At 39.7% G+C, this 5244-nt stretch overlaps 1 long non-coding RNA gene across 3 annotated transcripts; it reads left to right on the top strand.

Annotated features, from left to right (window-relative positions):
- Positions 1-895: 895 nt before the first annotated feature.
- On the top strand, positions 896-4777 carry LOC132293550 (uncharacterized). Of its 3 annotated transcripts, XR_009477860.1 has the most exons (5): positions 896-2189; positions 2288-2381; positions 2484-2691; positions 2840-3166; positions 3632-4777. It is a non-coding gene; the product is annotated as an uncharacterized LOC132293550 (long non-coding RNA). The 3 variants fall into 3 exon arrangements; XR_009477861.1 differs by lacking the exon at positions 2840-3166; XR_009477859.1 differs by having other exon boundaries at positions 2484-3166.
- Positions 4778-5244: the final 467 nt, after the last annotated feature.

The raw sequence follows: 5244 nt of genomic DNA, 5'->3' as shown, positions 1-5244 counted from the left end.
ATTGGGAGTCAGAGGAAATGGGATAAGAGGATCTCATAATCCAAAAAGTACTTAAAATGAAGACTTCATTTAGTAGTTTTTTTGTAATGTTGAACAATGTTGTTGTTTAATTGTATTTTGCATTATGTTTGTGTCAGTTTGTTTTGCAACTTTTAAAGAACAATAGGATTGCAAATTGTGATTATGGATTATGTTGGCATGTTTTTGTAGCCATTATATGACTTATTATACTGGCGTTTGCCTTAGATGGAATGAAATGAACTAATTGCTCTTTTGCATTAAGTTTTCACGAATTATTTGTTTTTCTTCAACCATTAGATGAATGTACCATAGATGAATTATTTTCATTGCAAATTTGAAGTAGGTTAATGAATGATAAATTGGCTAGCTGTTTTCTTGTTTCCATTCCATTAAACAGAATAATAATTTCATCTTAGTCATAAATAAGACACACACTTAATTATCTCCAAGAGATACACTTTATAGTCTAATATATGTGTACACACATATATGTCTAAATGAAGGGCATTGTTGTACTCTTGTGTTAATAAGGCAATGCTAGTTTTGTAGTTCTGCAGTGGTCAATGAGATTGAAGATGTCATTTCAGATATTGGGAAAGGCAAAATTGACCTTACACCATTTTTTTCATCTGATATCATCACCAATCGTTAGCTGCTTAACGATAAGGGTAACTTGTAAAGTAAATCAAAACTTCAAAGAAGGTAAATGGAATTTTAAAAGGTAAAAAGAGTGTAAGTGAGATCTAATAAAAGGCGGGTGGAGTTTACATTTCTAAAAAAAAAGGGCAGGCCCACGCATGTGTGGCCTAAAATTGCCGATGCCCGGTAGCATATATATGGACAATACTTGCATCGAACCCAGGTTGGATGAAGTTTGTCCATGGCCTGATCAAGTCATGACACGTTTCATAAATAATATAAAATTCTGTTGAATATTGCCCGTCAATTTTCGGATATTACCCGTTCTTTTGCCTCGCTGCCGAGTCAACTCCTCCATCTTCCCTCATATCCGATTCTCGTTTGGTGGCTATTGGCGAAGAAGCAACTGGCGTTGAGGTCGGCGGTGTAGTCCGTTGTCGTCGAGGTGGCCTAAGAAGAGTATGGAGAGGATAGAGTGAGTGGTGTTGGATTGGTGGCTGTTGGAGACTGAGTTGACTCGGCAGCGAGGCAGAGCCACGGCCGAATTGACAAAGACCTCGTTGCCGACGGCGATGGCTTCGATTTGGGTGGAGGGTTGGTAGCTGACCATGGCTGTCGCCACCATCGGTCCTCTCATCTCTCTAACCTTCTACCACCACCCACAATCGGCCCCTCCACCACTGCTCACCCACCATACGAAACCACCATCTCCACCCCTTCCCTGCACCACCCACAATCGGCATCCCCGCGAGCTCTCTCTCTCCATTTAGATCACAGAGTAGTTAGAATCTAGGGTCAGGTTTAGACACCATTTTGTGCTATTGATTCATCACCGAAATCCCTAAATCGAAGAACGAATCTGCCATCATCGTCTTTTGATTTGATGGCGGAATTGGCCGAATTCCCAGCACCGGCGCTCCATTGGGTCAGGAAGAGTTACCAATCGTCCTCGCCGTCGTCGTCCGGTATCTCGTCACCATGGTGGGTCGTCTGCCCTACCGCCGTCATCTCCTGCAACTGCCAGCTGGCCGGTGTTGGTTGTGGTGTATATAATATATATATATATATATATATATATATATATATATATATAAGGGTTTACTGATTTTGGGGGTGAGAAAGATTGATAATGAAATGGGTTTTTTTTAATTTTTTATAATTGGGTTCGCTGGTTAGGTGAGTGAAAGAGAGATGGCCATGGATGTGTTGGCTAGGTGAGAGATAAAAGAAAGAGAAAGGAGGTCAAGAATGGTGGTGGTGGCGGCGGCGACGGAAAGATACGAGGCAGGGAGCGATCTTCTGAAAAAAGAAAAAATAAAAAAATAAAAAAAATAAAAATTGTTCTGTCGGGTCAAACCCATTTAAATTGAGTATTACCCAACTTAAGTTAAATAGTGTAATGAACACTGTCATGTTGTCCCAGAGAGAGAGAGAGGGTTTGAGGTAGGGTCGATTGGTCGAGGGTTTGAGGGGGCGGCTTCTTGGGACAGTTTTTGCAGCTTCTTCCTCCGACGGAAAGGATGCTTCAGGTATATCGTTTTCTGCCATTTTCTGATTATTCCTTTTTTTTTTTTTTTTTTTTTTCCTGGTCTCCATCTCACGTTTAAGATTCCTGCTCTGTTTTCAGGTACGGGCCAAGAGAAAAGCAATGGAATTAAACAAAGAGGGACCAACTGGGAGAAATGGCTTCCTTCGACAACGGAAGCGATGGGATGCTTCAGGTATATCATTTTCTGCCACTGTCTGATTCTGTTTGCTTTCTTTCTTCTTCTTTTTTTTACCAGGTCTCCATCTCACTTTTAAGATTCCTGCTCTGTTTTCAGGTACGGGCCAAGAGAAAATCAATGGAATTAAACAAAGAGGGACCGACTGTAGGCATTCATTTCGGCACCACTTGCTGTTCCCTAGCTGTTATTGAAGGAAACATTGCAACAATAGCAGCCACACTTCCTTGTTACATTTCTTTTGCGAACTCGGGGCCATTAATTGGCCATGCTGCGAAGGAACTTTTTCCTATGAATCAAATTTATGGTTAGATGCTTTATCTTGTTTGTATGTGTTGGTGATGCCTTTTATTGTCCAATTAACTGAGTTGTATAGGATTGGGTGAAAATCACCCACAAATTGATTTGGGGATAACTGCGCACCGTAGTCACCACCTTCCTCTGCTTGTTTTCAGGGTTACTTAACAGTGGGTAGGTTTTAGTTCTCCTCCCGTTAATTCATTATCCAGCGAGCATATTCGTGCTTGACTTGATTTCTCTACAGAATTCAAATAGTTATGGCATGGAATTGATTAATTGGGTGGCTGGGAGAGTCGCCTGTTCATCAAGCTTTCGAGCAGCTCTTTCAACTGCCGCCTAATCCCCCTATGCTCAAGAACCGAGAGCCATCCAGTCCCCGGACGGCCGGAGGGAGCTTACTTATAGAAAGAAGTCTAGGCCGGTCAAAGGAGGATGAAAATAAAATCTAAAGACCACTTCAATGATTATCTAAAGCCGTGTTGGTGATTGCCTTTCTATTTTTTCCTCTATTCATATTAATATGAATATTCCAATAGTTTATTGAATTCTCATCCATGTACAAGTTCTGTTATCTAAGCCGGCTTAGCTCAGAGGTTAGAACATCGCATTACAGGTCATCAGATTCCGATAGCCGGCTTTTTTTCTCCATTTGATAATGCCCCTTTGAAATTCAAAGAATATTGATTATTTGAAAAAGAATCTTCTCTTTTTTCAAAAAATTGATGATTTATTATGTTATAGGAACTTCCAACTATATATAACAATTTTTTCTGAAGAATTCATCGGCAGCCCGTATTTTCAAATCATTTATATTTTCATTTTCTCAACATTTTTATCTGGCTCTACCTGCATATTTTAAATTTCATTTTCATAATCTAATTATAAACTTTAAATAGCACCTTAATTTAGTACAAAATATTTATATATATTTTTGCCTCTTTTTATAGGTCTCAACATTTAAGGTTTGTTGGCACCACAGCGAGTGCCCTCCATTCCAAGTTCCTGTTCCCATGGTTTGCACATGATTGAAAGTTTACATGAAGAAGCGCCTTTGATAAAGGTGAACAGCAAAGGAGTGGAAAAACATTTATCTCCGGAAACATTTACTTGGGGTCTGCATCGTGGATGTGGCTTGTGCCTTACCCAACAAGTTAGAGAATCCCAGGGGGATGGTATTCAAAATGCAATTACATTTGCAGATCTCAGGTTGGCTGATACCTACACTGAAGTTACCGCTCTAGTCTCTGCTTATGGTTATGAGAAGGAGATTAAGAATCCTGTCATCAAAAATGTTTTGATTGTAGATGTAGGTGGGACGGCATCAAATGTGACATTTTTCAGTGTGGGACCGAACAAATTGGAATACGAAGAAACTACTACAGATAATAAAATTTGCCGTGAAAGCATAGACATAAATATGGCGCATCACATTTGGGATAAGTTCAATAAGAGGTATAGTGGTGTCTATGCTAACATGGATGTGATAAATTGACTACTCATCCCATGTGAGAAAGCAAAAATTTCACTATCATTGAATGCTATTGTCGAGGTCCAGGTGAAACAATTGTTAGAGGGGGTTGATTATAGCACCTCCTTCACAAGCCCCAAGTTTGAGGAGGTTAATGGGTACCTTTTTGAGTCTCTGGTTAAAATGATAAGGTTTTATTTGAGAAGTTTGCTAAGGACGAGTATAGCCGCCTGCATGAGATTGTTTTGGTTTGGGGTTGTTCAAACATTCCCAAAGTTCAAGAAGTGGTACAGGCACAGTTTGAGAGCAAGCTGCAAATGAGGTTGAAACCTGAATATGTCGTGGCTTGTGGTGTGGCAATGAGATCGATATGCTCAGGAGAAGGAGAAGGCGAAGGCTACTGAGCATCAAGAAGTAACAGGGATGAGATATCCTGTGGTGTGGCAATGATATCTCCTTATGAGAAGGATGATGCCCCAGTTACACTGGTTAGATTCAAAGCTATGGAGAGGGATTTGAAAGACGATGTTACTTGGATTAAGGAGAGGTTAACAAAAGGAGGGTAAAACTTCTTGTTCAGAATGAAATTTTATATATGGAGACTTGTTTGTTTAGATTTTAGGTATATGGTACTGTTATGCATCATAGTTCACTGTTTTGAGAAGTTGAATGTATTTTATATGTGGATGCATGTCTCTGTGGATGTAACGATTTTAGGTATAATTTGGTGGTCTGGTACCCACAACTGCACGGCCAATATCTAATTCATTCATAGTCTTCCCGAACAGGTCATGTTCCACAAACTAAAATTCCTTCAGATATGCATAGCAGTTACCATCCTCTTACCTCAAAACCATACCCTTGCACATGCTAAGGCCAAAGAAACCAGGTCAGACAGCTGTGTTTCTTCTTGTCGTTGATGCAGTACAGAGAGAACCAGGTTAGACAACAGAGAGGAACAAAGGCCGTTATTTGATTCATTGTTGTACTCGTTTTTAATTATTATTATTATTATTATTTATTTTTATGTGAAATTGTACGCTTCAACGTGACAATAGCAAAGAATAGTTGATAGATAACATCAAATTAAAC

Source organism: Cornus florida, unplaced genomic scaffold (assembly GCF_030987335.1).
Source record: "Cornus florida cultivar Cherokee Brave unplaced genomic scaffold, ASM3098733v1 CherokeeBrave_3.0.0_Hap2_Chr02, whole genome shotgun sequence".
Taxonomy (NCBI): domain Eukaryota; kingdom Viridiplantae; phylum Streptophyta; class Magnoliopsida; order Cornales; family Cornaceae; genus Cornus; species Cornus florida.
The sequence above is the reverse complement of the archived record's forward strand: the minus strand, read 5'-3'. Positions and strand labels throughout refer to the sequence as shown.